The sequence below is a fragment of the Triturus cristatus genome, chromosome 2_2 (assembly GCF_964204655.1).
Source record: "Triturus cristatus chromosome 2_2, aTriCri1.1, whole genome shotgun sequence".
NCBI classification, from domain to species: Eukaryota; Metazoa; Chordata; class Amphibia; order Caudata; family Salamandridae; genus Triturus; species Triturus cristatus.
Window position 1 is genome coordinate 287117598 of NC_140582.1, and position 14446 is coordinate 287132043.

Genomic DNA, 14446 nt, shown 5'->3' on the forward strand with positions numbered 1-14446 from the left:
TGATTCCACATGGTAAGCAGCTGGGTGTGTGCTAAGAGTCTGCTTCTGCACCAAAAAATGGCTCCCCCTTTCCATCTAATGCAACTGTGAAATCACCAGAGCAATACGCAATAAATCTCTGCCTGTAATTCCTATTTGCACACAGAGTCATGTTTTCACATTAGTCACAAAACGAAATTTCTTTGCCAATTTAAAAGCACACTTACTGCTCTTTTTTTTGGCAAGTGATAAACACTTTTACAGACTGACACATTATGAATCCACTTTTCAGATTTTTTAAAAAGCACATGTCCAAACTGCTTCTTCAGACCAGCACCATTTGTAACCTGGGTGACTGCCTACACTCCAGCAAGGGCAACCAGCCTTAGTGATGCTGAATGTATTTGCATTACTGACTGAAACCTCAAACCCCACTCGCTTGTGAATACTGTGCATGATTCCACATGGTAAGCAGCTGGGTGTGTGCTAAGAGTCTGCTTCTGCACCAAAAAATGGCTCCCCCTTTCCATCTAATGCAACTGTGAAATCACCAGAGCAATACGCAATAAATCTCTGCCTGTAATTCCTATTTGCACACAGAGTCAAGTTTTCACATTAGTCACAAAACGAAATTTCTTTGCCAATTTGAAAGCACACTTACTGCTCTTTTTTTTGGCAAGTGATAAACACTTTTACAGACTGACACATTATGAATCCACTTTTCAGATTTTTTAAAAAGCACATGTCCAAACTGCTTTTTCAGACCAGCACCATTTGTAACCTGGGTGACTGCCTACACTCCAGCAAGGGCAACCAGCCTTAGTGATGCTGAATGTATTTGCATTACTGACTGAAACCTCAAACCCCACTCGCTTGTGAATACTGTGCATGATTCCACATGGTAAGCAGCTGGGTGTGTGCTAAGAGTCTGCTTCTGCACCAAAAAGTGGCTCCCCCTTTCCTTCTAATGCAACTGTGAAATCACCAGAGCAATACGCAATAAATCTCTGCCTGTAATTTCTCTTTGCACACAGAGTCATGTTTTCACATTAGTCACAAAACGAAATTTCTTTGCCAATTTGAAAGCACACTTACTACTCTTTTTTTTGGCAAGTGATAATCACTTTTACAGACTGACACATTATGAATCCACTTTTCAGATTTTTTAAAAAGCACATGTCCAAACTGCTTTTTCAGACCAGCACCATTTGTAACCTGGGTGACTGCCTACACTCCAGCAAGGGCAACCAGCCTTAGGGATGCTGAATGTATTTGCATTACTGACTGAAACCTCAAACCCCACTCGCTTGTGAATACTGTGCATGATTCCACATGGTAAGCAGCTGGGTGTGTGCTAAGAGTCTGCTTCTGCACCAAAAAATGGCTCCCCCTTTCCATCTAATGCAACTGTGAAATCACCAGAGCAATACGCAATAAATCTCTGCCTGTAATTCCTATTTGCACACAGAGTCATGTTTTCACATTAGTCACAAAACGAAATTTCTTTGCCAATTTAAAAGCACACTTACTGCTCTTTTTTTTGGCAAGTGATAAACACTTTTACAGACTGACACATTATGAATCCACTTTTCAGATTTTTTAAAAAGCACATGTCCAAACTGCTTTTTCAGACCAGCACCATTTGTAACCTGGGTGACTGCCTACACTCCAGCAAGGGCAACCAGCCTTAGTGATGCTGAATGTATTTGCATTACTGACTGAAACCTCAAACCCCACTCGCTTGTGAATACTGTGCATGATTCCACATGGTAAGCAGCTGGGTGTGTGGTAAGAGTCTGCTTCTGCACCAAAAAATGTCTCCCCCTTTCCATCTAATGCAACTGTGAAATCACCAGAGCAATACGCAATAAATCTCTGCCTGTAATTCCTATTTGCACACAGAGTCATGTTTTAACATTAGGCCCTTAAACGAAATTTCTTTGCCAATTTGAAAGCACACTTACTACTCTTTTTTTTGGCAAGTGATAATCACTTTTACAGACTGACACATTATGAATCCACTTTTCAGATTTTTTAAAAAGCACATGTCCAAACTGCTTTTTCAGACCAGCACCATTTGTAACCTGGGTGACTGCCTACACTCCAGCAAGGGCAACCAGCCTTAGTGATGCTGAATGTATTTGCATTACTGACTGAAACCTCAAACCCCACTCGCTTGTGAATACTGTGCATGATTCCACATGGTAAGCAGCTGGGTGTGTGCTAAGAGTCTGCTTCTGCACCAAAAAATGGCTCCCCCTTTCCTTCTAATGCAACTGTGAAATCACCAGAGCAATACGCAATAAATCTCTGCCTGTAATTTCTCTTTGCACACAGAGTCATGTTTTCACATTAGTCACAAAACGAAATTTCTTTGCCAGTTTGAAAGCACACTTACTGCTCTTTTTTTTGGCAAGTGATAATCCCTTTTACAGACTGACACATTATGAATCCACTTTTCAGATTTTTTAAAAAGCACATGTCCAAACTGCTTTTTCAGACCAGCACCATTTGTAACCTGGGTGACTGCCTACACTCTAGCAAGGGCAACCAGCCTTAGTGATGCTGAATGTATTTGCGATACTGACTGAAACCTCAAACCCCACTCGCTTGTGAATACTGTGCATGATTCCACATGGTAAGCAGCTGGGTGTGTGCTAAGAGTCTGCTTCTGCACCAAAAAATGGCTCCCCCTTTCCTTCTAATGCAACTGTGAAATCACCAGAGCAATACGCAATAAATCTCTGCCTGTAATTTCTCTTTGCACACAGAGTCATGTTTTCACATTAGTCACAAAACGAAATTTCTTTGCCAGTTTGAAAGCACACTTACTGCTCTTTTTTTTGGCAAGTGATAATCACTTTTACAGACTGACACATTATGAATCCACTTTTCAGATTTTTTAAAAAGCACATGTCCAAACTGCTTTTTCAGACCAGCACCATTTGTAACCTGGGTGACTGCCTACACTCCAGCAAGGGCAACCAGCCTTAGTGATGCTGAATGTATTTGCATTACTGACTGAAACCTCAAACCCCACTCGCTTGTGAATACTGTGCATGATTCCACATGGTAAGCAGCTGGGTGTGTGCTAAGAGTCTGCTTCTGCACCAAAAAATGGCTCCCCCTTTCCTTCTAATGCAACTGTGAAATCACCAGAGCAATACGCAATAAATCTCTGCCTGTAATTTCTCTTTGCACACAGAGTCATGTTTTCACATTAGTCACAAAACGAAATTTCTTTGCCAATTTGAAAGCACACTTACTGCTCTTTTTTTTGGCAAGTGATAATCACTTTTACAGACTGACACATTATGAATCCACTTTTCAGATTTTTTAAAAAGCACATGTCCAAACTGCTTTTTCAGACCAGCACCATTTGTAACCTGGGTGACTGCCTACACTCCAGCAAGGGCAACCAGCCTTAGGGATGCTGAATGTATTTGCATTACTGACTGAAACCTCAAACCCCACTCGCTTGTGAATACTGTGCATGATTCCACATGGTAAGCAGCTGGGTGTGTGCTAAGAGTCTGCTTCTGCACCAAAAAATGGCTCCCCCTTTCCATCTAATGCAACTGTGAAATCACCAGAGCAATACGCAATAAATCTCTGCCTGTAATTCCTATTTGCACACAGAGTCATGTTTTCACATTAGTCACAAAACGAAATTTCTTTGCCAATTTAAAAGCACACTTACTGCTCTTTTTTTTGGCAAGTGATAAACACTTTTACAGACTGACACATTATGAATCCACTTTTCAGATTTTTTAAAAAGCACATGTCCAAACTGCTTCTTCAGACCAGCACCATTTGTAACCTGGGTGACTGCCTACACTCCAGCAAGGGCAACCAGCCTTAGTGATGCTGAATGTATTTGCATTACTGACTGAAACCTCAAACCCCACTCGCTTGTGAATACTGTGCATGATTCCACATGGTAAGCAGCTGGGTGTGTGGTAAGAGTCTGCTTCTGCACCAAAAAATGTCTCCCCCTTTCCATCTAATGCAACTGTGAAATCACCAGAGCAATACGCAATAAATCTCTGCCTGTAATTCCTATTTGCACACAGAGTCATGTTTTAACATTAGGCCCTTAAACGAAATTTCTTTGCCAATTTGAAAGCACACTTACTACTCTTTTTTTTGGCAAGTGATAATCACTTTTACAGACTGACACATTATGAATCCACTTTTCAGATTTTTTAAAAAGCACATGTCCAAACTGCTTTTTCAGACCAGCACCATTTGTAACCTGGGTGACTGCCTACACTCCAGCAAGGGCAACCAGCCTTAGTGATGCTGAATGTATTTGCATTACTGACTGAAACCTCAAACCCCACTCGCTTGTGAATACTGTGCATGATTCCACATGGTAAGCAGCTGGGTGTGTGCTAAGAGTCTGCTTCTGCACCAAAAAATGGCTCCCCCTTTCCATCTAATGCAACTGTGAAATCACCACAGCAATACGCAATAAATCTCTGTCTATAATTCCTCTTTGCACATAGAGTCATGTTTTCACATTAGTCACAAAACGAAATTTCTTTGCAAATTTGAAAGCACACTTACTGCTCTTTTTTTTGGCAAGTAATAAACACTTTTACAGACTGACACATTATGAATCCACTTTTCAGATTCTTAAAAAAGCACATGTCCAAACTGCTTTTTCAGACCAGCACCATTTGTAACCTAGATGATTGCCTACACTCCAGCAAGGGCAACCAGCCTTAGTGATGCTGAATGTATTTGCATTACTGACTGAAACCTCAAACCCCACTCGCTTGTGAATACTGTGCATGATTCCACATGGTAAGCAGCTGGGTGTGTGCTAAGAGTCTGCTTCTGCACCAAAAAATGGCTCCCCCTTTCCATCTAATGCAGCTGTGAAATCACCAGAGCAATACGCAATAAATCTCTGCCTGTAATTCCTATTTGCACACAGAGTCATGTTTTCACATTAGTCACAAAACGAAATTTCTTTGCCAATTTGAAAGCACACTTACTGCTCTTTTTTTTGGCAAGTGATAAACACTTTTACAGACTGACACATTATGAATCCACTTTTCAGATTTTTTAAAAAGCACATGTCCAAACTGCTTTTTCAGACCAGCACCATTTGTAACCTGGGTGACTGCCTACACTCCAGCAAGGGCAACCAGCCTTAGTGATGCTGAATGTATTTGCATTACTGACTGAAACCTCAAACCCCACTCGCTTGTGAATACTGTGCATGATTCCACATGGTAAGCAGCTGGGTGTGTGCTAAGAGTCTGCTTCTGCACCAAAAAATGGCTCCCCCTTTCCTTCTAATGCAACTGTGAAATCACCAGAGCAATACGCAATAAATCTCTGCCTGTAATTTCTCTTTGCACACAGAGTCATGTTTTCACATTAGTCACAAAACGAAATTTCTTTGCCAATTTGAAAGCACACTTACTACTCTTTTTTTTGGCAAGTGATAATCACTTTTACAGACTGACAGATTATGAATCCACTTTTCAGATTTTTTAAAAAGCACATGTCCAAACTGCTTTTTCAGACCAGCACCATTTGTAACCTGGGTGACTGCCTACACTCCAGCAAGGGCAACCAGCCTTAGTGATGCTGAATGTATTTGCATTACTGACTGAAACCTCAAACCCCAATCGCTTGTGAATACTGTGCATGATTCCACATGGTAAGCAGCTGGGTGTGTGCTAAGAGTCTGCTTCTGCACCAAAAAATGGCTCCCCCTTTCCTTCTAATGCAACTGTGAAATCACCAGAGCAATACGCAATAAATCTCTGCCTGTAATTTCTCTTTGCACACAGAGTCATGTTTTCACATTAGTCACAAAACGAAATTTCTTTGCCAATTTGAAAGCACACTTACTGCTCTTTTTTTTGGCAAGTGATAATCACTTTTACAGACTGACACATTATGAATCCACTTTTCAGATTTTTTAAAAAGCACATGTCCAAACTGCTTTTTCAGACCAGCACCATTTGTAACCTGGGTGACTGCCTACACTCCAGCAAGGGCAACCAGCCTTAGTGATGCTGAATGTATTTGCATTACTGACTGAAACCTCAAACCCCACTCGCTTGTGAATACTGTGCATGATTCCACATGGTAAGCAGCTGGGTGTGTGCTAAGAGTCTGCTTCTGCACCAAAAAATGGCTCCCCCTTTCCATCTAATGCAACTGTGAAATCACCAGAGCAATACGCAATAAATCTCTGCCTGTAATTCCTATTTGCACACAGAGTCATGTTTTCACATTAGTCACAAAACGAAATTTCTTTGCCAATTTGAAAGCACACTTACTGCTCTTTTTTTTGGCAAGTGATAAACACTTTTACAGACTGACACATTATGAATCCACTTTTCAGATTTTTTAAAAAGCACATGTCCAAACTGCTTTTTCAGACCAGCACCATTTGTAACCTGGGTGACTGCCTACACTCCAGCAAGGGCAACCAGCCTTAGTGATGCTGAATGTATTTGCATTACTGACTGAAACCTCAAACCCCACTCGCTTGTGAATACTGTGCATGATTCCACATGGTAAGCAGCTGGGTGTGTGCTAAGAGTCTGCTTCTGCACCAAAAAATGGCTCCCCCTTTCCTTCTAATGCAACTGTGAAATCACCAGAGCAATACGCAATAAATCTCTGCCTGTAATTTCTCTTTGCACACAGAGTCATGTTTTCACATTAGTCACAAAACGAAATTTCTTTGCCAATTTGAAAGCACACTTACTGCTCTTTTTTTTGGCAAGTGATAATCACTTTTACAGACTGACACATTATGAATCCACTTTTCAGATTTTTTAAAAAGCACATGTCCAAACTGCTTTTTCAGACCAGCACCATTTGTAACCTGGGTGACTGCCTACACTCCAGCAAGGGCAACCAGCCTTAGGGATGCTGAATGTATTTGCATTACTGACTGAAACCTCAAACCCCACTCGCTTGTGAATACTGTGCATGATTCCACATGGTAAGCAGCTGGGTGTGTGCTAAGAGTCTGCTTCTGCACCAAAAAATGGCTCCCCCTTTCCATCTAATGCAACTGTGAAATCACCAGAGCAATACGCAATAAATCTCTGCCTGTAATTCCTATTTGCACACAGAGTCATGTTTTCACATTAGTCACAAAACGAAATTTCTTTGCCAATTTAAAAGCACACTTACTGCTCTTTTTTTTGGCAAGTGATAAACACTTTTACAGACTGACACATTATGAATCCACTTTTCAGATTTTTTAAAAAGCACATGTCCAAACTGCTTCTTCAGACCAGCACCATTTGTAACCTGGGTGACTGCCTACACTCCAGCAAGGGCAACCAGCCTTAGTGATGCTGAATGTGTTTGCATTACTGACTGAAACCTCAAACCCCACTCGCTTGTGAATACTGTGCATGATTCCACATGGTAAGCAGCTGGGTGTGTGGTAAGAGTCTGCTTCTGCACCAAAAAATGTCTCCCCCTTTCCATCTAATGCAACTGTGAAATCACCAGAGCAATACGCAATAAATCTCTGCCTGTAATTCCTATTTGCACACAGAGTCATGTTTTAACATTAGGCCCTTAAACGAAATTTCTTTGCCAATTTGAAAGCACACTTACTACTCTTTTTTTTGGCAAGTGATAATCACTTTTACAGACTGACACATTATGAATCCACTTTTCAGATTTTTTAAAAAGCACATGTCCAAACTGCTTTTTCAGACCAGCACCATTTGTAACCTGGGTGACTGCCTACACTCCAGCAAGGGCAACCAGCCTTAGTGATGCTGAATGTATTTGCATTACTGACTGAAACCTCAAACCCCACTCGCTTGTGAATACTGTGCATGATTCCACATGGTAAGCAGCTGGGTGTGTGCTAAGAGTCTGCTTCTGCACCAAAAAATGGCTCCCCCTTTCCATCTAATGCAACTGTGAAATCACCACAGCAATACGCAATAAATCTCTGTCTATAATTCCTCTTTGCACATAGAGTCATGTTTTCACATTAGTCACAAAACGAAATTTCTTTGCAAATTTGAAAGCACACTTACTGCTCTTTTTTTTGGCAAGTAATAAACACTTTTACAGACTGACACATTATGAATCCACTTTTCAGATTCTTAAAAAAGCACATGTCCAAACTGCTTTTTCAGACCAGCACCATTTGTAACCTATATGATTGCCTACACTCCAGCAAGGGCAACCAGCCTTAGTGATGCTGAATGTATTTGCATTACTGACTGAAACCTCAAACCCCACTCGCTTGTGAATACTGTGCATGATTCCACATGGTAAGCAGCTGGGTGTGTGCTAAGAGTCTGCTTCTGCACCAAAAAATGGCTCCCCCTTTCCATCTAATGCAGCTGTGAAATCACCAGAGCAATACGCAATAAATCTCTGCCTGTAATTCCTATTTGCACACAGAGTCATGTTTTCACATTAGTCACAAAACGAAATTTCTTTGCCAATTTGAAAGCACACTTACTGCTCTTTTTTTTGGCAAGTGATAAACACTTTTACAGACTGACACATTATGAATCCACTTTTCAGATTTTTTAAAAAGCACATGTCCAAACTGCTTTTTCAGACCAGCACCATTTGTAACCTGGGTGACTGCCTACACTCCAGCAAGGGCAACCAGCCTTAGTGATGCTGAATGTATTTGCATTACTGACTGAAACCTCAAACCCCACTCGCTTGTGAATACTGTGCATGATTCCACATGGTAAGCAGCTGGGTGTGTGCTAAGAGTCTGCTTCTGCACCAAAAAATGGCTCCCCCTTTCCTTCTAATGCAACTGTGAAATCACCAGAGCAATACGCAATAAATCTCTGCCTGTAATTTCTCTTTGCACACAGAGTCATGTTTTCACATTAGTCACAAAACGAAATTTCTTTGCCAATTTGAAAGCACACTTACTACTCTTTTTTTTGGCAAGTGATAATCACTTTTACAGACTGACAGATTATGAATCCACTTTTCAGATTTTTTAAAAAGCACATGTCCAAACTGCTTTTTCAGACCAGCACCATTTGTAACCTGGGTGACTGCCTACACTCCAGCAAGGGCAACCAGCCTTAGTGATGCTGAATGTATTTGCATTACTGACTGAAACCTCAAACCCCACTCGCTTGTGAATACTGTGCATGATTCCACATGGTAAGCAGCTGGGTGTGTGCTAAGAGTCTGCTTCTGCACCAAAAAATGGCTCCCCCTTTCCTTCTAATGCAACTGTGAAATCACCAGAGCAATACGCAATAAATCTCTGCCTGTAATTTCTCTTTGCACACAGAGTCATGTTTTCACATTAGTCACAAAACGAAATTTCTTTGCCAATTTGAAAGCACACTTACTGCTCTTTTTTTTGGCAAGTGATAATCACTTTTACAGACTGACACATTATGAATCCACTTTTCAGATTTTTTAAAAAGCACATGTCCAAACTGCTTTTTCAGACCAGCACCATTTGTAACCTGGGTGACTGCCTACACTCCAGCAAGGGCAACCAGCCTTAGTGATGCTGAATGTATTTGCATTACTGACTGAAACCTCAAACCCCACTCGCTTGTGAATACTGTGCATGATTCCACATGGTAAGCAGCTGGGTGTGTGCTAAGAGTCTGCTTCTGCACCAAAAAATGGCTCCCCCTTTCCATCTAATGCAACTGTGAAATCACCAGAGCAATACGCAATAAATCTCTGCCTGTAATTCCTATTTGCACACAGAGTCATGTTTTCACATTAGTCACAAAACGAAATTTCTTTGCCAATTTGAAAGCACACTTACTGCTCTTTTTTTTGGCAAGTGATAAACACTTTTACAGACTGACACATTATGAATCCACTTTTCAGATTTTTTAAAAAGCACATGTCCAAACTGCTTTTTCAGACCAACACCATTTGTAACCTGGGTGACTGCCTACACTCCAGCAAGGGCAACCAGCCTTAGTGATGCTGAATGTATTTGCATTACTGACTGAAACCTCAAACCCCACTCGCTTGTGAATACTGTGCATGATTCCACATGGTAAGCAGCTGGGTGTGTGCTAAGAGTCTGCTTCTGCACCAAAAAATGGCTCCCCCTTTCCTTCTAATGCAACTGTGAAATCACCAGAGCAATACGCAATAAATCTCTGCCTGTAATTTCTCTTTGCACACAGAGTCATGTTTTCACATTAGTCACAAAACGAAATTTCTTTGCCAATTTGAAAGCACACTTACTGCTCTTTTTTTTGGCAAGTGATAATCACTTTTACAGACTGACACATTATGAATCCACTTTTCAGATTTTTTAAAAAGCACATGTCCAAACTGCTTTTTCAGACCAGCACCATTTGTAACCTGGGTGACTGCCTACACTCCAGCAAGGGCAACCAGCCTTAGTGATGCTGAATGTATTTGCATTACTGACTGAAACCTCAAACCCCACTCGCTTGTGAATACTGTGCATGATTCCACATGGTAAGCAGCTGGGTGTGTGCTAAGAGTCTGCTTCTGCACCAAAAAATGGCTCCCCCTTTCCTTCTAATGCAACTGTGAAATCACCAGAGCAATACGCAATAAATCTCTGCCTGTAATTTCTCTTTGCACACAGAGTCATGTTTTCACATTAGTCACAAAACGAAATTTCTTTGCCAATTTGAAAGCACACTTACTGCTCTTTTTTTTGGCAAGTGATAATCACTTTTACAGACTGACACATTATGAATCCACTTTTCAGATTTTTTAAAAAGCACATGTCCAAACTGCTTTTTCAGACCAGCACCATTTGTAACCTGGGTGACTGCCTACACTCCAGCAAGGGCAACCAGCCTTAGGGATGCTGAATGTATTCGCATTACTGACTGAAACCTCAAACCCCACTCGCTTGTGAATACTGTGCATGATTCCACATGGTAAGCAGCTGGGTGTGTGCTAAGAGTCTGCTTCTGCACCAAAAAATGGCTCCCCCTTTCCATCTAATGCAACTGTGAAATCACCAGAGCAATACGCAATAAATCTCTGCCTGTAATTCCTATTTGCACACAGAGTCATGTTTTCACATTAGTCACAAAACGAAATTTCTTTGCCAATTTAAAAGCACACTTACTGCTCTTTTTTTTGGCAAGTGATAAACACTTTTACAGACTGACACATTATGAATCCACTTTTCAGATTTTTTAAAAAGCACATGTCCAAACTGCTTTTTCAGACCAGCACCATTTGTAACCTGGGTGACTGCCTACACTCCAGCAAGGGCAACCAGCCTTAGTGATGCTGAATGTATTTGCATTACTGACTGAAACCTCAAACCCCACTCGCTTGTGAATACTGTGCATGATTCCACATGGTAAGCAGCTGGGTGTGTGGTAAGAGTCTGCTTCTGCACCAAAAAATGTCTCCCCCTTTCCATCTAATGCAACTGTGAAATCACCAGAGCAATACGCAATAAATCTCTGCCTGTAATTCCTATTTGCACACAGAGTCATGTTTTAACATTAGGCCCTTAAACGAAATTTCTTTGCCAATTTGAAAGCACACTTACTACTCTTTTTTTTGGCAAGTGATAATCACTTTTACAGACTGACACATTATGAATCCACTTTTCAGATTTTTTAAAAAGCACATGTCCAAACTGCTTTTTCAGACCAGCACCATTTGTAACCTGGGTGACTGCCTACACTCCAGCAAGGGCAACCAGCCTTAGTGATGCTGAATGTATTTGCATTACTGACTGAAACCTCAAACCCCACTCGCTTGTGAATACTGTGCATGATTCCACATGGTAAGCAGCTGGGTGTGTGCTAAGAGTCTGCTTCTGCACCAAAAAATGGCTCCCCCTTTCCATCTAATGCAACTGTGAAATCACCACAGCAATACGCAATAAATCTCTGTCTATAATTCCTCTTTGCACATAAAGTCATGTTTTCACATTAGTCACAAAACGAAATTTCTTTGCCAATTTGAAAGCACACTTACTACTCTTTTTTTTGGCAAGTGATAATCACTTTTACAGACTGACACATTATGAATCCACTTTTCAGATTTTTTAAAAAGCACATGTCCAAACTGCTTTTTCAGACCAGCACCATTTGTAACCTGGGTGACTGCCTACACTCCAGCAAGGGCAACCAGCCTTAGTGATGCTGAATGTATTTGCATTACTGACTGAAACCTCAAACCCCACTCGCTTGTGAATACTGTGCATGATTCCACATGGTAAGCAGCTGGGTGTGTGCTAAGAGTCTGCTTCTGCACCAAAAAATGGCTCCCCCTTTCCTTCTAATGCAACTGTGAAATCACCAGAGCAATACACAATAAATCTCTGCCTGTAATTTCTCTTTGCACACAGAGTCATGTTTTCACATTAGTCACAAAACGAAATTTCTTTGCCAATTTGAAAGCACACTTACTGCTCTTTTTTTTGGCAAGTGATAATCACTTTTACAGACTGACACATTATGAATCCACTTTTCAGATTTTTTAAAAAGCACATGTCCAAACTGCTTTTTCAGACCAGCACCATTTGTAACCTGGGTGACTGCCTACACTCCAGCAAGGGCAACCAGCCTTAGGGATGCTGAATGTATTTGCATTACTGACTGAAACCTCAAACCCCACTCGCTTGTGAATACTGTGCATGATTCCACATGGTAAGCAGCTGGGTGTGTGCTAAGAGTCTGCTTCTGCACCAAAAAATGGCTCCCCCTTTCCATCTAATGCAACTGTGAAATCACCAGAGCAATACGCAATAAATCTCTGCCTGTAATTCCTATTTGCACACAGAGTCATGTTTTCACATTAGTCACAAAACGAAATTTCTTTGCCAATTTAAAAGCACACTTACTGCTCTTTTTTTTGGCAAGTGATAAACACTTTTACAGACTGACACATTATGAATCCACTTTTCAGATTTTTTAAAAAGCACATGTCCAAACTGCTTCTTCAGACCAGCACCATTTGTAACCTGGGTGACTGCCTACACTCCAGCAAGGGCAACCAGCCTTAGTGATGCTGAATGTATTTGCATTACTGACTGAAACCTCAAACCCCACTCGCTTGTGAATACTGTGCATGATTCCACATGGTAAGCAGCTGGGTGTGTGGTAAGAGTCTGCTTCTGCACCAAAAAATGTCTCCCCCTTTCCATCTAATGCATCTGTGAAATCACCAGAGCAATACGCAATAAATCTCTGCCTGTAATTCCTACTTGCACACAGAGTCATGTTTTAACATTAGGCCCTTAAACGAAATTTCTTTGCCAATTTGAAAGCACACTTACTACTCTTTTTTTTGGCAAGTGATAATCACTTTTACAGACTGACACATTATGAATCCACTTTTCAGATTTTTTAAAAAGCACATGTCCAAACTGCTTTTTCAGACCAGCACCATTTGTAACCTGGGTGACTGCCTACACTCCAGCAAGGGCAACCAGCCTTAGTGATGCTGAATGTATTTGCATTACTGACTGAAACCTCAAACCCCACTCGCTTGTGAATACTGTGCATGATTCCACATGGTAAGCAGCTGGGTGTGTGCTAAGAGTCTGCTTCTGCACCAAAAAATGGCTCCCCCTTTCCATCTAATGCAACTGTGAAATCACCACAGCAATACGCAATAAATCTCTGTCTATAATTCCTCTTTGCACATAGAGTCATGTTTTCACATTAGTCACAAAACGAAATTTCTTTGCAAATTTGAAAGCACACTTACTGCTCTTTTTTTTGGCAAGTAATAAACACTTTTACAGACTGACACATTATGAATCCACTTTTCAGATTCTTAAAAAAGCACATGTCCAAACTGCTTTTTCAGACCAGCACCATTTGTAACCTAGATGATTGCCTACACTCCAGCAAGGGCAACCAGCCTTAGTGATGCTGAATGTATTTGCATTACTGACTGAAACCTCAAACCCCACTCGCTTGTGAATACTGTGCATGATTCCACATGGTAAGCAGCTGGGTGTGTGCTAAGAGTCTGCTTCTGCACCAAAAAATGGCTCCCCCTTTCCATCTAATGCAGCTGTGAAATCACCAGAGCAATACGCAATAAATCTCTGCCTGTAATTCCTATTTGCACACAGAGTCATGTTTTCACATTAGTCACAAAACGAAATTTCTTTGCCAATTTGAAAGCACACTTACTGCTCTTTTTTTTGGCAAGTGATAAACACTTTTACAGACTGACACATTATGAATCCACTTTTCAGATTTTTTAAAAAGCACATGTCCAAACTGCTTTTTCAGACCAGCACCATTTGTAACCTGGGTGACTGCCTACACTCCAGCAAGGGCAACCAGCCTTAGTGATGCTGAATGTATTTGCATTACTGACTGAAACCTCAAACCCCACTCGCTTGTGAATACTGTGCATGATTCCACATGGTAAGCAGCTGGGTGTGTGCTAAGAGTCTGCTTCTGCACCAAAAAATGGCTCCCCCTTTCCTTCTAATGCAACTGTGAAATCACCAGAGCAATACGCAATAAATCTC